Genomic DNA, 19,664 nt, shown 5'->3' with positions numbered 1-19,664 from the left:
ATATTAGTGTTAGCTACTCATGGAAGTAGACATACCATGTTTTGCCATAACGTTAAAAACAGCATTTGCAGCATGTCTATACAAAATATTTTTGACAAAATTGTACATATCAGCTTTTGCCACAACACCACAGAAATACTTACTACATTCTTTCAAAACTCTTACGTTTGATCGTCTGTGATTTCCACTTCATTATTTATCATTTTTCATAAGAATTTCTTGTACAGGGTCTTAATAAAAATATCTAGGCCCTAAGGCGCTCTGTTAGTCCAACGGCTAGGCCGTCGAACTTTCACGCTGGTGACCCGGGAAAGAATCGGATGGTCCAACTGGAATTTGTTGTTGGTAGATTTTCGCGGGGTACTCCGTTTCCCCTACTCCATTAATCATTTTCAGGTACTAAGTAGTTAGTCTCCTATGGTTCATCGAGAACAATAACGTAAAAAAAAAAAAAGAATTACAACTTTGGCGTGTCACTCACAGATGGCGACGCTTAACGGAATAAATCAAGTACCCCTCGTTAGGTAAAAAATGTATTTAATGTTATGAGAATTCATATAGTCCGCGTTACTGTCTTTGGCGTGTGAAATAAGTAATGTGAACGTTAAGCATGAGTGTTTTACCTTTGCAGTAGTCAGTCTGACAACTGTGTTTGACAAATGGCTGATGTGACCTGTATAGGATGTGGTACCATTCTCAGCTGCACTAGCAACATGCTCACAAACTGGGCACTACTCTAGACACACGCCAAAAACGCTTGCTTCAGCTGTACTGTAAGCAGTAATATGAGCTGCTGCCAGGAAGTAAAAAGAAGGATATTGTCGGACAATCGGATCTATGCCCCTTCAGCGCTGTCGTCGTTCTTGGAAAAGTTAACGCCTCTACTCACCCCATTCCACCCGTTTCTCTCCCACTACGTCAAACAGCAGGCCACGAAACTTGCCGAATAGGGATGTTGCCAAACTTCCGTCAAACAATGTCATGTCTCTTGAATATTGCTTATAATAATATAAGGTTAATTATTACTTATTCATAATTTAATTTAAGTAGGTCTAATGACGCTGATTGACTTATGCAAAATGCTATTACTTGCTTAATAATATTTCTTTCGCCACTCCGTGCTACAGTATTCATGTTGAGTTGACAACACTGGACTGCAAGTGCAAATAAACTGTCCCGCAAGAAGGCTCAAAATTTTGAGTAGTGGGGGAGAGAAAGAGAGGGGGATAGAAAAGAGAGAAATAGGAATACAGGGAGAGAAATGAATTGCCGAGGCTGAAAAGGAATTAAGGTTCAGTTCGCATATCTTACGGAGGCACAGATCCGATGGTCGGACTATAGCAATGGCAAAGGAAACGTTCAATAGGAAAAGGATAATTTTCTGCGGACCTCTGGAAAATAAGTAAGGAAGAGACTACTGAAGTGTTTCGTGCGGAGCGTAGCATTGTATGGGCCAGAAACATGGACATTACGACTAAACGATTGCAAGCATTTATTATGTGTAAATAGAGAAAAAAATTGTGAAGTTCAAAGGAATGAGATTGGTTATCGTATTATTAGTTATTCCTAAATAAAATTTCAGCGAGATAGGTGCGACTCATTCTGTACAAAAATATAAGTTGCCTAGTTTCACATTTACTTGGTAGGATATTAAATGCATCCTTTATAATTTCTTATCTATTAGTTCTTCTCTGAAGGGGCACGGTCTGGGACTGTCCTCGCTCTCAGATCGCTCGGATGTACCATTGTGCTACCCCGCGCTACAGAATCCCCTACGCACCCCTTTCGAACTCCTCTACAGCCTACATGGTCCATTTACCTTTCCCGATCCAACGAATTACCATGAGCCCACGGTGCATACCGCTACCACCAACAACGAATGACCACATATCCATAGGGTGAAAGTTCGTCATCATGAAAGAGGGGAAGTGTACTTATGGTGGAGAAATGAATCCGAGGTCCAGCATTTGCTTTGATTGGTTACGGGCAAACCTCGGAAAAAATCCCAACCAGGATTTGAACCCGGGCTCGCTCGTTTCACGGTCAGACGTGCTAAGCGTTAGTCCACAGCTGTGGACCCGTAATTTCTAATATATTGGTACATCATTGAAGATATTCTACGGGTTTTTTATGTGACTCATGTTATTACGTGACCTCTCTAAACTGCTAATTGCAAAGTACAAAGTTGAATAGATGAAATCTTCATTCTCATGTTACAAATATTTGCTGTCAACAAGAGCAATATATCAACATTTCTCTAAACACACGAAAGGAACGGAGAGACAGAATCTTACAGCTTTGAACAGGTCTGACTTGCAGAGCGAAGCAATTATTTTCCATGTACACCTAACTTGTACTCAAAGTAACCAAATCAGGACCCTAGTAATTACATTGTAACCAGAGGGAAACAAGAGCATCTACAGTACATGTAATCAGATTGTTCTGGTGTGAGGTTTTTATTACACGATAGCTATTATTGGATTCTACACTAACTAGTTTACTCATCATATTATAATGCAGCGGTCATCAGCACAGTGCACCCTGGGGCTAGCTTCTCTTACCTGCGGATAAGAGCTGCACTACCGTGCTTTCGTTGCTGCTGGCGGGTATACTTTCTACCTCTCCCTTCTGCACGACGCGACGGTGCATATTCCGATACACTCCCTACCTTTTACCCATTTCAGCGAGTGCTGACGACCAGTAATATAATGTAAGCAGAGTTGTAGAAAAAGAGCTCTATAAAGTAAATAAAGCGTTTCCGGACCAATTTCACACAACATATTGTCTTTCTCTACGTGTGAGGAATGTGTACCTGAAGTTTTTTAGTGATTTATTTTACAACGTCTTAAAAACTGCTATGGTTATCTAGCGTCTGAATGATATGAAGGTGATTATACCAGCGAAATGAGTCCAGGGTCCAGCGCCGCAAGTTACCTAGCATTCGCTCTTAATGGGTTGAGGGAAAATCCCGGAAAAAATCTCAACCAAGATACTGAAGTTTTCACATACCTTCTTGTTACATTCTGTATCGTTGGAGATATAACCAAAGCCACCGTTTCTGGCGCGTGAAATAAGTAATGGGAACGTTGAGAGCGAGTATCTTACCTTTGCCACAGTAGGCCTATGTGGGCGAGAAAGCTGACAACTGTGATTGGCAGATTGCTGCCGTCACATCTGTTTAGGTGGTAGTATCACTCTCAACAAATGACACTGACTGGACACACCCCAGAAACGCATAGTGGGCAATAAGATTGACAACTATGATTGGCAGATTGCTGTCGTGTCGTGTTGGATGCTACCGTTCTCAGCTGCACTGGCAACAAGTGCTCACTGACTGACTTTTTACTCAAGGACACGCGCCAAAAACGCTGGCACTGACTGTAATACATTGTATGCGCTCCATCATCAGGAAAGACAGGGAAGGGCGTGATAGAACTGGATGATAGCTCTTGTGATACATCCAACATATAGATTTACTATAGTCAGGATCACAGTGTAGTTCCTGAAAGTTCCTTTTTGGCCTTCTCTTCAGTGTTGCCAACTAATAGCAGTTATCACGAAAGAGGAAAAAATCACAATTCTACGTACTATAATAATAATAATAATAATAATAATAATAATAATAATAATATATTCATTAACAATAACAATGTCTTACTGATTTACCACACCTCATCTTTATGTTGCGAGATATTTTCTAAATGGTTCAATAAATTATGAAATAGTATACTCGTATTTTCCTCCTAGACTTCTCGCATATTATGTTGGTGATTAGGATTAGTATGATCTAATATTAAAATTTATTTTGTCTGGGAACATGAAATTCATTGCTTTAACTAAACAGTTTATAGACCTAACCTAAAAATGTAGTTTGATCACGTGAAATGATTAGTACGAATTCCGAAAACAGAACAACACTTTAAAATGCGTAGCTTACTTAAAATACTTACAAGCACTTCTTTCTTGAAGTCGCTACCATGCTATTTCCTCTCTTGGACATCTTAATAAAAATCTAAACACGAAAGAATCTCATCTTTGTGTTGCGAGGTGTTTTCTAAATGGTTCAATAAATTATGAATAATACTGTATTTTCCTCCTGGACTTCTGGCATATTATGTTGGTAATCAGGATTAGTATGATCTAATATTAAAATTTATTTTGTCTGGGAACATGAAATTCATTGCTTTAACTAAACGGTTTACGATTCACGAGACCTAACCTAAAAATATAGTTTGATCACGTGAAATGATTAGTACGAATTCCGAAAACAGAACACCACTTTAAAATGTATAGTCGCTACCATGCTATTTCCTATCTAGGACATATTAATAAAAATCTAAACACGAAAGAATTTAATTAAAAATGTCAAATATATTTACATGCAGGTCTATAAGTTATTTCTTATTTAGTTACACTTACCTGAATATAGAGTTGAATTGGAATCACAACGCAACAGAACTGAATTGTGTATTGCTATTAATATTAATACCGGTATTACTGATTAATTATTAATTCACAAGCCTATGTACTTGCATTTTTATCAGTTTACTTTTCTGCAGAGCGAAGTTATTGCCAACATAACGGTTAGAAAATAACTGCCAGTTGTAGTATTTGTCAGTACCCGAAATTCGAAACGAAGTTGGTAATAGTAATATGCGTTACAAGAGCGGTATGTTGACGTTTTCATGTTCGAGGAAAAGATTGAAAAAGCGAAACGTAGTTGAGTTTTTTAATTTCCGAGAACATGAAAACAAACATACCGCTCGTGTATCGTACATTATTTTGTGCGAAGATCGTTTATTACATACCTGAAAGAGGAATTTCTAATTAGTTGCAATGAAATCTCCATCTTGGTCTTTGTTCAATGACGGCAACTTTGGAAAACAAATATATCTATCTTCAACATTGTCCCTATAAAATGTTTTCTGTGTTTACTATACTGCAGCAGGCCGTGATATACGTCTGTCTTTTTTTTTCCCCCAGTCTATGATGAGTCTGAAATCTTGTTGATTTTTTCACGGCTTCCTTAATGTTACTTGCATTACAAATGGAGTAACTTTTGTGGTGTTGTAGAATTTACTTAATTTTTGCAAATATTTAAAAACAATAATTAACAGTGCAATTTAGGTGAAATTGCAGTGGTAAGTTTCCAGTTTATAATTATTACTATATTGAACGTCTTTAAAAATAATACTTACGTTAAAAGCCTAAAGCAGTGAAATTAATATGACGCTTAAGCGGTAAGAATAGGGAAATTGTTATGTGTGTTACGTCGGGAATACTGAATGTGGTATTTCACACTTACCGCGTATTGGTTTTATGCGGAAAGCAAGCGAATACGCACGATCTCGCACAAAAGAAAATTCAACTTGAGAGCTAGAAAATCACTATATTCCACTAGCATATGTAGTAATAGGGGAAAATGGTTAGGTTTCACCTTTAGGGTATTAAGTAAGCTGACCCGGACTACAATAGGTTTCCACATTCTCTTCTGGATGAAATGGCAGTTATATTTTATGTAGAGCATACTTTAAAACGTATCAACGCTTTCAGAATGGTCTTGACTCCTGATGCTTCTCGAGCTCAGAATAACTTCCAGATAAAAGTCCATACTCCACATTAATCTCATCCTAACTGATCTAGCGGTCCTATAATGTGTGGAGTGCACGTAATACATGAGCAAGTACTGCATAGAGAAGCGGTCCCTTGAGCATTCCACGTTGTGTTTTTTCATCTTTCCCGAGAGATATATTTAGGAACGCAGACACATTTTTACATTTCGCACTCTGAACGATGTAAAAATGATCTCGTTGCGTCACAGAAGCAGCCTTGTACTATGAACATCGCTTGTTGCTTTAATTGAATTAATATTAATAAGATATCTTGGATCATTTGTCAGTTCACTGTGAAGACTTATCATCTTATTTCCGTCGGACGATTTGCAGAGCAGCAAAAGCTGCAACTGCATATTAATGCAGCTCTTCTTCGTCTAAAACCTAGCTCACTAACTGTCGAGTTGGTTAATGAATTACTCTTATCGTTGTAAATTATACAGAGTGGAAGTAATAGTGCAGATTTTAACAGCTTATTCCATTCGTAGAGTAGCCTACAGCAAAAAATTTATGATACCATATTAGTCCCAAATGAATACTTTTCTAAAAAAAAATCCTCTAAATGTTAACACTATTTTACTAGATGAGTACTATTCGTACGATTCTGATTTTTACTCTTATCATTAGAGAAACTGGTAAGGAATGATTTATCCTTTGCAGTTTTTTAAATCATATGGACGATTATCTTGCATATTAAATAAAAAAACAATAACAGTTATCGTTATTTCCTGTCTTTAGGAAATCTGGCAACCCTACTGCAGTAACTAAGAGACGGAATGCTGCTATTCAGGCCTGAATTCGTTTGTGTATTCGTAGATGAGCCGGCGATGCGCTGTTGCCAAACTAAGGAGACTTTCAGCCTAGTTTTGTAATTAACAATGTTCTTTATTACAAAACGCATAATGGATTTTTAATTTATTTTATGCTCGACCATGCCGAAATGTAGTAATTATACACCTGGTAGTAGCCCTTTAATGCACCTCATTAAAGTAGACCTATTCATTATAATTCAGTTGTTCAGCCAATGAGAAATCACCATTGTACCATTATAAAAACGCAAGTATCGATTATTCTCGGATATGCAATCGAAAGACAATTACCGAAATGTCACGGAGGCTGGAAATCCAATACTGTCGCAGAAGGTTATGTTCTGTTACTATAATAATTAGCGTTAATTGTAAATAATATTCAAATAAATTCAATTTGAAGGGTACACGGGAAAAACGATCAAGGTCCATCAAAAATAGATATTGAGTTAATAATGCTATCTTATAGTGGAAAAGAAGTACTATCATGTGGTTTAGCTAGTAATAAGAAATAATCGTTCCTGACATTCCATTACGTCAATTTCTATTAAATACACACATAACAAAGTATTAAGTGCTTAAACTTTTTCTAAAATGGACCTTGATCGTTATTCCCGTGTACCCTTCATTTGTCATCTCGTTTTTCAATTCTAAATCAATTTCCAGGTTATATCAAGACTAATGTTCATGTTATTCTCTAGATTATATCAAGGTTAATGACATTCGTGCCTCGGAAAAAAATCAATACTTTCGCGTCTGCGCACATCTCACAATTCAGGTCAGTTCCGCTCCTCACTTACACAACCATAACATGAATACTTATGAATAATTTCAAGTTAGAAATATGGTCGAGCATAAAAAGTCGTATGAAACTTGCCTATAATGGTGATTAAGACGCTCTTAATTACTACCATTATAGGCTCGTTGCATAATGTACTATTAATGTATTCTATTGTCTCCTTTAATGTTCATAGTTACACCACTTCTACTCTGTATATAGACTTTTGAATCTGTATACCCTTATAATGCAACTTGGTTCACGGGGATCTCTGCTTTTTAGCAGCCCAGAACAACACAACCATTCGCGCTTGAGTAACGTTGTCTACTTGTAATGGTAAGACTCAGCCTCTGTTACTTATGATAAGTTAAAGATTACATGTCCATAGACAAAATATTATAGTCACGAAGAAGATGATATAAAATAGATACAGGGACATCACTTTATTTTTACCAACATTTTTAACATTAACCTGGCTATACTCGGAAACTCTGTTGCCCCCTTCCATTACAGGAGTTTGATGTTACTAGTGCAATATGTAAACAAATTATTTTACTAGGTATAGAAGGAGAGAAAAGTAGTGTATCCATTTATGTTGTAGGGAAATACGATATTACGATTTTCAGTTTGATCATCACTTTTACGGAATTTATCAAAATGCAGTAGAGTAGTAACATTTTTTTTTCAAAAACTGAACTTTTCAGGCGTCTATGTTCGTTATGTAATGTCTACTTTACTTAGCATATTAATTATTGGTGTTAACATACAATATAGAGAGAGCATTTAAATTGAGTGGGTCATAAGTAAAGGGCTGTAAGTGCACTTAAGTTACTTTTGAGAAAATGGGGTTTAAATATTTAAGCTTTCGTAAAATCGGTGAAATTTTTATTTAAATTTTAATGTGTGATGCGGTTAAAATATCCCTTTGCCACTAAAATTTTAGATACTTTTGCTTACACTGGATGCACTTAACTCATGTTATTACAAATGTCACTTTGCTTCTAGCCACCTCAATTCAAAAAAAGCTAATCTGAATTTTTAAACAAGTTGCTGAAAATGGTTGCCGTTCATTACAATGCAGGCTTCAATTCAGTATGCATATTATTAAAAACATTTTGAAGCATATTCTCTGAAATTGAATTTATCGTTTCTTGAATATAATTTTTTAGTACGATATTATTAATATAGGTTATTTCTTCTATAGAAAACGCAATCATATTTCTGAAACACACTATACACTGCAGTGTTTACTTCACTGCTTGAAGACTTCGAATGCAACAGCGGCCGTAAGTTTGTGTGTCCGACGGGAGCAAGGACATTAGTGAAGGGGTGGGAGTGAAGTACATTGAGAAATGCAGGTACAATAAAAATGCAAGTAAAAATAAAATGATGTCCCTGTATGTTTAAATTGTAATCGACCGTAGTTCATGTTGGGCCTACTGCAGTCTGTAATTCATTTTCTGAATTGACCCTTAATTGTCGTATTAATTCAAGAAGTGTTGAGAAGCTAACAATGACTCCTTCCATTGTGCTTCTTCCGTACACGAGACCCGGTGTTTTGATTGCGAGAGTCAGCATCGTTTGACATGGGCTTGTTACTCCCGCCCACTGTGCGCATCCTCGACACGCTTGACTACATGTTACACGAGGGAGTGCTCTCATCACTACTCTGCATAATTTAAGTGCTCTGCTTTTTTTATTCTATTTTCCAAACGAAGCGGCGTGTATCAAGATATGAGATCGTGCTGGCCAGGAAAACTCTGTGCGTCTAATTACCACATTCTTTTTTTCTCTTCCCTCGTCTTTTGATGTCCGAACTTTGACCCATATCCGCGCTCACAACAGTCTTATTGAATAGGCCGCGGTGTTCCTTGTAAATTTCTGTTTTAAGTTTATATGCCGTAATCTTGTTTAATTGTTTCCGAATTCCGTCGAAATGCATAACTTAACGTTACACGCTCGATCTTTCTCCAAGTTCATTTACTGAACAACCCTAGGAATTTTAGGCTGCTGGCTAGTCCCAGTCTACACTTACGTCTTACCTGACGTTTCACTTCTTCCGACAAAACGGACAGGTAAAACGGAACAAGTCCAAGCTATTACTATGGACTGTATTTTTGGTAACGCACGAAATTTTCCACAATTACTTTCTTTGTCACATTTATCCTCCTAGATACTTGAAATATCAATTAATCAAAGCAAACTCGCGAAATTTGAATCATGGTGCGAAATATGTCAATGACCACGAAATATACCTCGTCTTTTATAAAAAAATATTCAAGTATTGAAATTAAAAGAAAAATGTTTATGACTAAAGCCCGGATAACTAAGCACAATCAAACAGTAAAATAAGCAAGCAAATAAGCACAAAAATAAGCAAAAACGAATACACGGAAACAGTAAAATAAGCACCAATATAAGCAAAAAGAAATACACGGAAATATGATAACTTATTTGTTTCGTAGAACTTACTTTATTGAAGGCTGTTGCAGTATACAAGGAAGGCCATCCTGAGATTTTCCTGTGTGAAGCTCCTGCGTCTGTCAGTGAAGAATGATTTGTAAAGTGAAAATGTTCTTTCAACGTCGCAGACGTCACAGGCGCATGTGTAAAGCACCACAGGTTTTCTTCACCAGAAAGATTTTCAGAAATTCGACACAGTGTTTCGTAACCGGAATTTTTCTGTAATACCTGATTGAGTTTGTCGAACTAATTTTCGCAACCCCACGTGTTTCTAAGATAATGTTACATAAATTTCGTCTATCAGCGAAAGTGAATGTTCCAAGGAATTATTTCGAGCTTCCAACTGCTTTAAAATTTAGGGTATTTTGGAGAAACGGTTTTGAATGTACTGAATATTTTCTTGGATGCCGTTTTTAGCAAAATATTCGGGGGCTGTGGCAATTGTGACTGCATCTTCTGCATTTAGAGAATTCAAAACATTTTTCACTTCACTGAAATGTTCCGCATAGTATGACACAGCCTGTAACCACGTACCCCATCGAGTTAAGACTGGCTGAGGAGGTAAAGACAAATTTGGAAGGAGTTCACGAAATTTTTAAATTTTAATCGGTGACTTTATAAACACTTTCTTCACGCTGGAAACAAGAAGATCCACGTCTTTATACTGGCTTCTAACAGTTTCAGCGACACGATGTTAACCGTGAGCAAGGTACGTCAAGTGAACTAATTTGGGTAAAGAACTTTTAATCCAGCTCCCGCTTTAACAATAGGCCTATATGGATCAGCATCACTGAGAAATAACATTACATTGTCATACCGAACCCCTTCTGGCCACAAGAAAAGTAACTAGTCGTTGAAAAATTTTGCAACTGTGGAATGATTTATTCCGTCAAGTATTTGTATATTAAGAAGAAATGAACTACTGCCTGCTTTCATAGCACCAAATGCAGCACTGTGGTTTCAACAATAGAAATCCATATGTTTTCGTGCTTCAGTTTATCCCGAATATTACAAATTACTTCTTGAAAACACTGTGGCCTTATAGTTTTTGCGCAATGTAGATTCGTCCGGCACCCTTTCGTTTGTGTATTTTTCTAAAAATACCAGAAGCTGCACATTATTCAATTTCCACAACGGAATGCTAAACATAAGTCTTTGAAAAATGTACCACTAGAACTCGATTGTTCACCCACATTACTTTTAATCAGTTGCTGATTTAACTTAGATTTATTCTTAAACCTCTTCTTATGCCGTGTTGTATTGATATGCTGCATAATGTAATATTTTTTCTTCGCAGAAACACTCTTTTCACACACGAAACAAAATAAGACACTGCCATCCTCATTGAAAACATTACTTCCAAACTCATCTACGCATTTGCGTAAGAATGCTGATTGAGAGGTTTTTGTGGGTGGCATTCCTTAACTACAACAGCGAGCAATCACCACATCTTATTGAACCAACGCGTGTTGCACAACTTGCACACTGCAGCTTGGAACTCAGGGATTCACATCCATGCACATGACATCATTCCGATAACGCGAAAAGTGCGATAATCGATTGACCTGCCTAGTCGCAAAAGTTTGACGGGGAATCCCAAGGTTTTCTCCTAATCAGAACTACGCAGTATTATTTCACAACATCCTGGGTCATATCCTAGCATTGCTTTGTTACGCATTCGACTTAAGTTAATTTTTTATTAGCCAGTAAAAAAGGGGGGGGATCAATGATAACTGACGGCTAGGAGTGAAATATGTACTTTGAAAATTACAGTTCTGGGTAAAATATACTGTTTTAATTAAAGATCTTAAAATAAGTAAGCAGAAACGTTTTGCTGCGAAATAAGCATTTATAAGCACTAACAAACATAGTTAAAACTGCTTATCTAGATGTGTTTTACGAAGTATAGCCTTTCTGCTTACCTTTAAAAGTGTGGAAAAGAATATGCATTTTGCTTAGAAATCCGGGTTTTATTTATGACTTTTGCACAGCTACCGCGAAATCGACCGGCGTTTCTACAGTAGTAACTTTAGTCTGTTGTTACCATAGCAACCGTAGGCGCATCCTCACCCCCACAGGTCGACTCTGCTAAGGCACACTGTGTATCCATGGTGTCTGTAGACAACTTCACATGCCCCTGCACCAGCATTTTCCGCACACTGTCGTACGATGGTCAGATAAATATATTGGATTGTAAAGATGATAGAATGATGTCGGTAACTATTGTGGAAACGGGACAACTCCCAGAAAAACCAACTGCAAATCTCACTATGAATTTTTCGATAAAAATTCGAGGCCTGACCGGGACCCGAACTTGGACCGCCTGCTTGTCTAGGCTGCATTGGAAAGATTAATGAAGTTGGCTATGAAGTTTGGTACCAGCGCTACAATTTGAGAAGCTGGCGTTGCGTAACGCTTTGTTCTGAGTAGGCTACTTTATTTTAAGTGCATTCAATCTGCGTCCTCTGTCGGCAAGCCCGTGCACGAGGACACATTCCTAATTTCCCGGCATCGGCCGAGCCTTTGACTCCAGTGAACGGAATTCTAATTCCTCTGGATACTCCGCAGAACGCAATCGCGTCGATTGGCTGCACTAATTAAAGCGTAAGTCTCGTTTGTAACCGGGCCAGACAGGAGGTGGGTGTGCAGACGGAAACAGGGTTGAAGATCTGCCAAGTTCATTAAAAAGTTTGGCTAATTTATACATGGAGTCCGTACCTGCAGGATGTCAACCTCTTCTCGTCTCTCGCCCGATAAAGCGCTTCTTCAAACTCCGACACCCGGCGTATGCACCGCGTTGCACTGCCGACCAGAATACTAGGTCAACGTCCGGCGTGTTGAACCGTTTTGACTCTAGCAAACAAGGATTAGGTGTTCTCTGAGGAACAGAAATGCAGGTAGACTCGTGACTTTGACAGTTTCTTATTATATTATGAACTGCAGATACATTGCAGTCCGCCGTGGATAGCCAACCAAGCCGTTAGAGTTTCGAGTCCCGGCATGGGCAACGGAAGAAATTTTTCTTCCGTCCACAGGACTGGGTGTTTGTCCGTTGTGTTGTGATTGTCCTGTGATGTCTCAGTGGTAGCCCTGCGTCATGCCGATCCCATGAGCAGGGAGGCCCGCATTCGAGAGATATTTATAATCTATACCAGTGGTATTAAAACGTTTTTTATTAGCGTATCCCCAATATATATATATATATATATATATATATATATATATATATATATATATATTACCTTCCTACCTCCTAAACTGCATTGTAAATATATAAGAAATAACAAAAGACTGTGATTGGTGTATGCAAAATAAATTATGATTATTATTATTATTATTATTATTATTATTATTATTATTATTATTATTAGAGACCGGATGTTTAGGCATTTATAACAGTTAAAATAGGCAGGCAAAAAAAATAATAAAAACGTAAAAAAAAGGCACAATAAATTTTGAAAAAGGCATTATAAATTTTAAAAAGGCATGATATATTTTAGCAATAAATTTAAATTATTTCAATATAACTCACATTTTTACTTTGTAGTTGACACATGTTGACTTATAAAATACTTTTATGCTCGACCATGCCGAAATGTAGTAATTATACACCTACTCAATAAAGTACAGGTGTTTTCAGCCAATGACAACTCAGCTTACAGATGTTCAGCCAATGACAAGTCAGCTTTGTACCGTTATAAAACCGCAAGTATCGATTATTCTCGGATATGCAATCGTAAGAGAATTAGCGAAAAGTCACGGAGGCTGGAAATCCAATACTGTCGCAGAAGGTTATATTGTTACTATAATAATGAGCGTTAATTGTAAATAATATTCAAATAAATTCAATTTGTCATCTCGTTTTTCAATGTCGAATTTAATTACTGATAAATACGAGAAAAATTCGTACCGGCACCGGGAATCGAACCCAGGACCTCTCAGCTTTGCGCGCTGAGTGCTCTTTACCAACTGAGCCATGCCGGGACACGATCCACGGTGCCGGCCGAATCCCTCTCATAGTGCTGTTTTACGGCTTTACTACCTGCATTTAAGACGATGCACGTCATATGTATGCAGGAGCGCATATTAAATGACTTTGTTGCCGTATTCAACATCAGTTTAATGAAAACTGCTAACAGTATATATATATATATATATATATATATATATATATATATTACTGATAAATATGAGAAAAATTCGTACCGGCACCGAATTCAATGATCAAGGTTATACCAAGTTTAACGGGATTACACCAAGGTCAATGACATTATTGTTCCTCGGAAAAAATCAATACTTTCGCGTCTGCGCACATCTCACAATTCACGACCTAGAACAAGGTCACTTCCGATCTTGTCAGATACAAATAAAATGTGTATATCTGAATAAATCAAGTTAGAAATATGGTCGAGCATAAAAAGTCGTATGAAACTCGCCTATAATGGTAATTAAGAAGCTCGTATGAAAATTATGAAACTCGCTTGCGCTCGTTTCATAAACATCCATACTCACTTCTTAATTACTATCATTATAGGCTCGTTGCATAATGTACTATTTTTCGTCATTAACTGTCTTTTCACAAACCTTACATAACAACTAATAAGAAACGCTAAACTCAAATACTCCTACAAACTTATAGAGCCCAACACAACCCCTTCCGAGTTATGGAAAAATCTGAAGGTCATTGGACTTGGAAGGGGTAGTGACCAAGCAGACATACCCATCCCACTTGACCGATTGAACGAACACTTTGTAAAGGACCCGACCTTAAACAACACAACGAAACAAGACACAGTTTTGCCTGACTCAGCTCCCCCAACTCGAGACAAATTCTATTTTACTGACGTCACTCCTATTGACGTAATGAAAGCCATCCGACGCATCAAGACGAAAGCTCAAGGGCCAGACAACATTAGCATATTACTCATACAGAAAATACAAGACATAGTAATACCTACAATTGCACACATATTCAATAGTTCCTTAATCACTTCAACTTTCCCTAAAATATGGAAGCAAGCTTTCGTTCTTCCTCTTCCAAAAGTCAAAGTTCCCACCGACCCGAACGACTATAGACCAATCAGTATCCTGCCAGCCATATCAAAAGCACTGGAAAGAATCGTACACAGACAAATTACTAACTACATGAACGAACACAAACTATTCGACAAGTATCAGTCAGGTTTCAGAGCTGGACACAACACAAGCACTGCTCTACTTAAAGTGACAGAAGACATTCGTGAAGCAATCGACTCTAATAAAGTAACAATACTAACACTTCTTGACCTTAGCAAAGCTTTCAACTCTGTAAATTTCGACCTGCTCACCCATAAATTGAGAAATCTGCATTTGTCAGAGACTGCTGTGAGTTGGTTCGAATCCTACTTACGGGAAAGACAACAATGTGTTGTATCCGGGAATCGAAGCTCTTCCTGGTTTAACATAACATCAGGTATACCACAGGGTTCGGTACTCGGACCATTGTTGTTCACGATATATGTCAGTGATATTACATCTCATGTAAGGCATTGTAACTATCACTTGTATGCTGACGACCTTCAATGCTACATCTCTTCCCGCTTAGATCGAATAAATGACGCTATAGATAAATTGAACAAAGACATTGACTCGATTGTGACATGGACAAAGAAATTCCATCTTAATATCAATCCTGGAAAGACACAAGCAATCATATTAGGACACAAACGGCAAACCGACGCTGTAAAGCACCTCGGCATTTCCCCCGTTAAAGTAAGTACAGTGCATATCCCTTTCAGTTCTTCGGTAAAAAATCTTGGCATTCACATGGATAATAATCTCAACTGGGACATGCAAATCACAGAAACCTGCAGAAAAGTATATTCTATTATTCATGTGCTAAAAAGGATAAATGTTCATCTTCCCTCTTGCTTAAAAAAGTCCCTTGTGCAGACCCTTGTATTTCCCCATTTTGACTATGCTGACATTTTACTGACTGACCTTTCCAGCGACAACAAAATGAAACTTCAACGTGCTCATAATTTGTGTGTACGTTTTGTAAGCAATGTTCGTAAATATGATCATATTACCCCATCCCTGGAAGCAATAGGTTGGCTTAAACTAGATAGGAAAAGAAATTTACATTCACTTCTCTTTCTCTTCGAAATCTTGAACTCTTCTATTCCTTCGTACCTGTCGTCTCGCTTCACTTACCTTTCTTCCCACCACAATCTGAACACACGCTCTCGCCATGAAACAATACTAACAATACCATCCCATCGCACCTCCTCATACTCATCCTCTTTCACAATAGCCCTGCCAAGACTCTGGAATTCGTTACCTGCTAGCATCAGGGACTGTCGAAATAAAATTCAATTCAAACTTACTAGGCACTTGGTCAGTAATTGAGACTCGTTCAGACATGGTTTCTTGTAAATAGTTCTTTTAATCTACCACAAAATATCTCAATATCCGGTAATTTCATCACTATAGAATTTTGTTATTGTAGGTTTAATTTGTAATTTAGTAAATACAAAAATATTCTTTGTTCTTAACTTCTATGATAAAATGTCTAGCTTTCATTAATCAGGTATTCTTGTCGTACTTTAATTTTTATTGTAATTGTAATTGTAAATTTAATATTAATTGTAATCTTATTGTTCATGTTATAGTTGTAATCCCCTGGTAGAGGGGCAGAGAAGGCCTGACGGCCTTATCTCTACCAGGTTAAATAAATAAATCTAATCTAATCTAATCTAACAAAGCTGTTCCATCGGTTGAAAACACATGGGCACCAAATTCACTAACGTAAGCATGAAGTTTACTTTTCAATGGTTTACTGAACTTGGGCATTCTAGCTAACCGATCTTATACCTTCTGTCACCCGACAATAACTGACTGTTTCTCGCTCAAATTTCTGTCTCCTACAATAATAATAAACGCGTATAGCACAAAATTGTAACATTAAGATTTGAAAATATGAAACCAAACAATTGGAAATGCTACGTGTATAAAGTATGTAAATCTACTATTTTTCTACAGACAATCATTACAAGGAGTTTCATTGCCCCTTAAAAACCTGTTGTTGACAACCAGACTTAAATCAGTGAACTTCTGATTCACACTACCTAGCGTGTTCAATACAAGACTATAGAGCAGGGATGTCGAACAGCGCTCTCGAGCTGTGAACTGCAGAGTCTTCACTCCTCCCTTACCGTCCAACGGTTGAACATAGGCAGCAGGCAGTTCGGCCGAATGATCGTAAACAAAAGCGAAACTGCGGCGGCTGGTACTTTGATAACTTTTATACATCTTACCAATTGATTAGGAACTCAGTTTTGATTTGCACTTGATGAACTCTGATAAACAAAGAATGTAGCCTACACGAGGATGAATTATGATGATAATGATGATGATGATGATGATAATAATAATAATAATAATAATAATAATAATAACAACAACAACAACAACAGAGTTGTATCTACTTGGTCATTCCATGAATGTTGTTCGTTAGTGACGGAAATAAATCGTAATAATAATGTTGTTAATATCATGTTTAAAATATCAACTTTGTGTGTATGTGTTGTAGCAGTGCAACTTCAAGTTCAGTAACGTAAACTGTTTTGATGTATGAAATTAATTACTTTTAGTGTGACTTGAAATTTGTTCAAAGTTTTTGTTTCAGATTCAAAAATATTTAATTCTTCTACAGCCTTTTCACGAGTGAAACCGGATAACTTTCCTGGTCCATAAGCTTCAGCATGACTTGTAGAATTAAAATGCCTTTTAATATTATGATAGCTAATATATCCAAGTTCTTTTCTACATATTAAGCAATGTGTCTTTCCGTCCTTTAAGATAAATAAATATTTATCTGTCCACTCACTATTGAATCGTCGTTCCATATCCATACCAGCCGCCATAGTTGATAAACGCACTGCGTACAGAACACTGCTACAGCGAGGTGACCGACTGTCGTTTCAGCTCAGTTACGGTAGGAAACAGTATTAATCGTTTCACAGTTTGAGAGCGCTGTTCGACATCCCTGCTATAGAGGAATGGAATGAAATTTAACTGAGGGGGGGGGCACGGATAGCCCAGCACTGCGACCTGTTGAGGTCTGTTGCGCTAACCCTCGATATGGAATGAGTTGCGTGCCATAGATCCTCTACGCGAACCGCCCCAACCACATGACTCCCTTAACGACCGGTCCCTACAGCCGACAGAAATCCATATAACATTCCTGCTTCGGCAACTTCCCCCAAGACCCCCCTGTCTGTCCGAGGCGAAACTCCTCCCCCGAGTACGTCCGCCTCGGGTGCTCGTTGCAGAAGACATCCAACGTCGCTTAACTACATTCCACGGAGGCCGGTCGAGAGAGCCAGCAGCTTCGGGAGACCGCCTGTAGAGTGATCTGAAAAATCAGAAACGGGATGATGAGGAAAGGAAGTGGCGAAGATGAGTGGGGTTGCAATCGCCTGATAAAGTTACCTGATTTCATCCATAGGAGTGAGGGAAAAACCCCGAAAGAAACCTCACTCAGGCATCTCGTCCTGACCGGGTATTGAACCGGAGACCGCTGGGTTCGGACTTGCTAATCCCTCAGCCACAACGGTGGACCAGACTCTAGAGAAAATTACGGAAGTGTAAGCATTATTCACTAAATTTGCGAAAACCTTTTATGGTATGGATTACCCAATTTTTTCGATTAACCGTTCAGCTTACCCCCTTCATTACCACGGATAATAGAGGTTTTACTGTATATGAATGGGTACCATATGTTTAATTGTGTAGTGTATTTCACACAGGTCTACGGCTGTAAAAAAACACTTCAGTAGGAATACATAAGCATTATACTGTAATTTTTTTCGGAGATTACGGTGAATGAAAGGAGAATGAAAATCTTGAAAAAAGGCGTTTCCACTTTGACGCGACCTCCGGGTACATTCGCAGTGAATCTCGCACAGTCACCCGCGAGAGCAAACAAGAGGTTTTATTGTAAGGATCAGCTGAATTAATTACCAGTGTCAGTTGAGACGCCTCAGCGGCCAGAACAGCGATAATAATAGCTGTGTGGGTGTTATTGATCGGTTGGGGTCAAAATGTCTTAAGGGCGTCCAGGAAGTAATTAGCCTACATGAAATAGGGAAAACACATTATGAGCATTATTCTGGATGAATTATGGTTAGGGCTCAGAAGTTGATGAAATGTCATCTTTTTTCTGGGACATCACAGACAATTCACGATGCAATATAAGCTCGTTTCACTTCAACACGAACAAATATAACCTACTTTTATTTCGTATTTTTCTGCATTTTTCGATCTTTTATTGTATATCGATCATTTTTAAGGAAATACAATACTTTTTGTTGTATTTTTTGCCCTTTTCTGCTGTCAACAGATTTTTTTTCTTTTACGTTGTGGTCGTAGTCCATATTCGGGAACCTACTGCAGATTGCTTACGACTGCGTTTCTCAAACCACTTTTTTTAAGTCAGAACAGTTCCGCGGACCACCTTATTCTTGTTCCCTTCGAAAGCAAATTTATAATTTATGTAGCATAAGTTAGTTTAATACCAGTATACTTACATTTTAATGTACTTACTTATTTACTTACTTACAAATGGCTTTTAAGGAACCCGAAGGTACATTGCCGCCCTCACATAAGCCCGCCATCGGTCCCTATCCTGTGCAAGATTAATCCAGTCTCTATCATCATACCCCACCTCCCTCAAATCCATTTTAATATTGTCCTCCCATCTACGTCTCGGCCTCCCTAAAGATCTTTTTCCCTCCGGTCTCCCAATTAACACTCTATATGCATTTCTGGATTCGCCTATACGTAGGCTACATTTTAATGTAGAAATAATTAATTAAAATTAATTTAATTCAATTAATTTTATATTAGTATTAACTAATTAAGTTAATAATAATAGAAGAAAATTTCGTATGTCGTCATTTACAAAAACAGAAATAAAAAAAATTAATGCAGAAACATGCCCGCAAAGATGCAATTTTGCGTGTT

At 37.8% G+C, this 19,664-nt stretch overlaps 1 protein-coding gene and 1 non-coding gene across 2 annotated transcripts in view; one reads left to right on the top strand and one right to left on the bottom strand.

Annotated features, from left to right (window-relative positions):
- The window catches only part of sog (short gastrulation), a 456,679-nt gene that overhangs the window by 244,561 nt on the left and 192,454 nt on the right, over nt 1-19,664 (top strand). The gene's annotated exons all lie outside the window — the stretch shown is intronic.
- TRNAC-GCA (transfer RNA cysteine (anticodon GCA)) lies at nt 13,567-13,643 on the bottom strand. Its single transcript has one exon. It is a non-coding gene; the product is annotated as a tRNA-Cys (tRNA).

The sequence above is a fragment of the Periplaneta americana genome, chromosome 6 (assembly GCF_040183065.1).
Source record: "Periplaneta americana isolate PAMFEO1 chromosome 6, P.americana_PAMFEO1_priV1, whole genome shotgun sequence".
NCBI classification, from domain to species: domain Eukaryota; kingdom Metazoa; phylum Arthropoda; class Insecta; order Blattodea; family Blattidae; genus Periplaneta; species Periplaneta americana.
The sequence above is the reverse complement of the archived record's forward strand: the minus strand, read 5'-3'. Positions and strand labels throughout refer to the sequence as shown.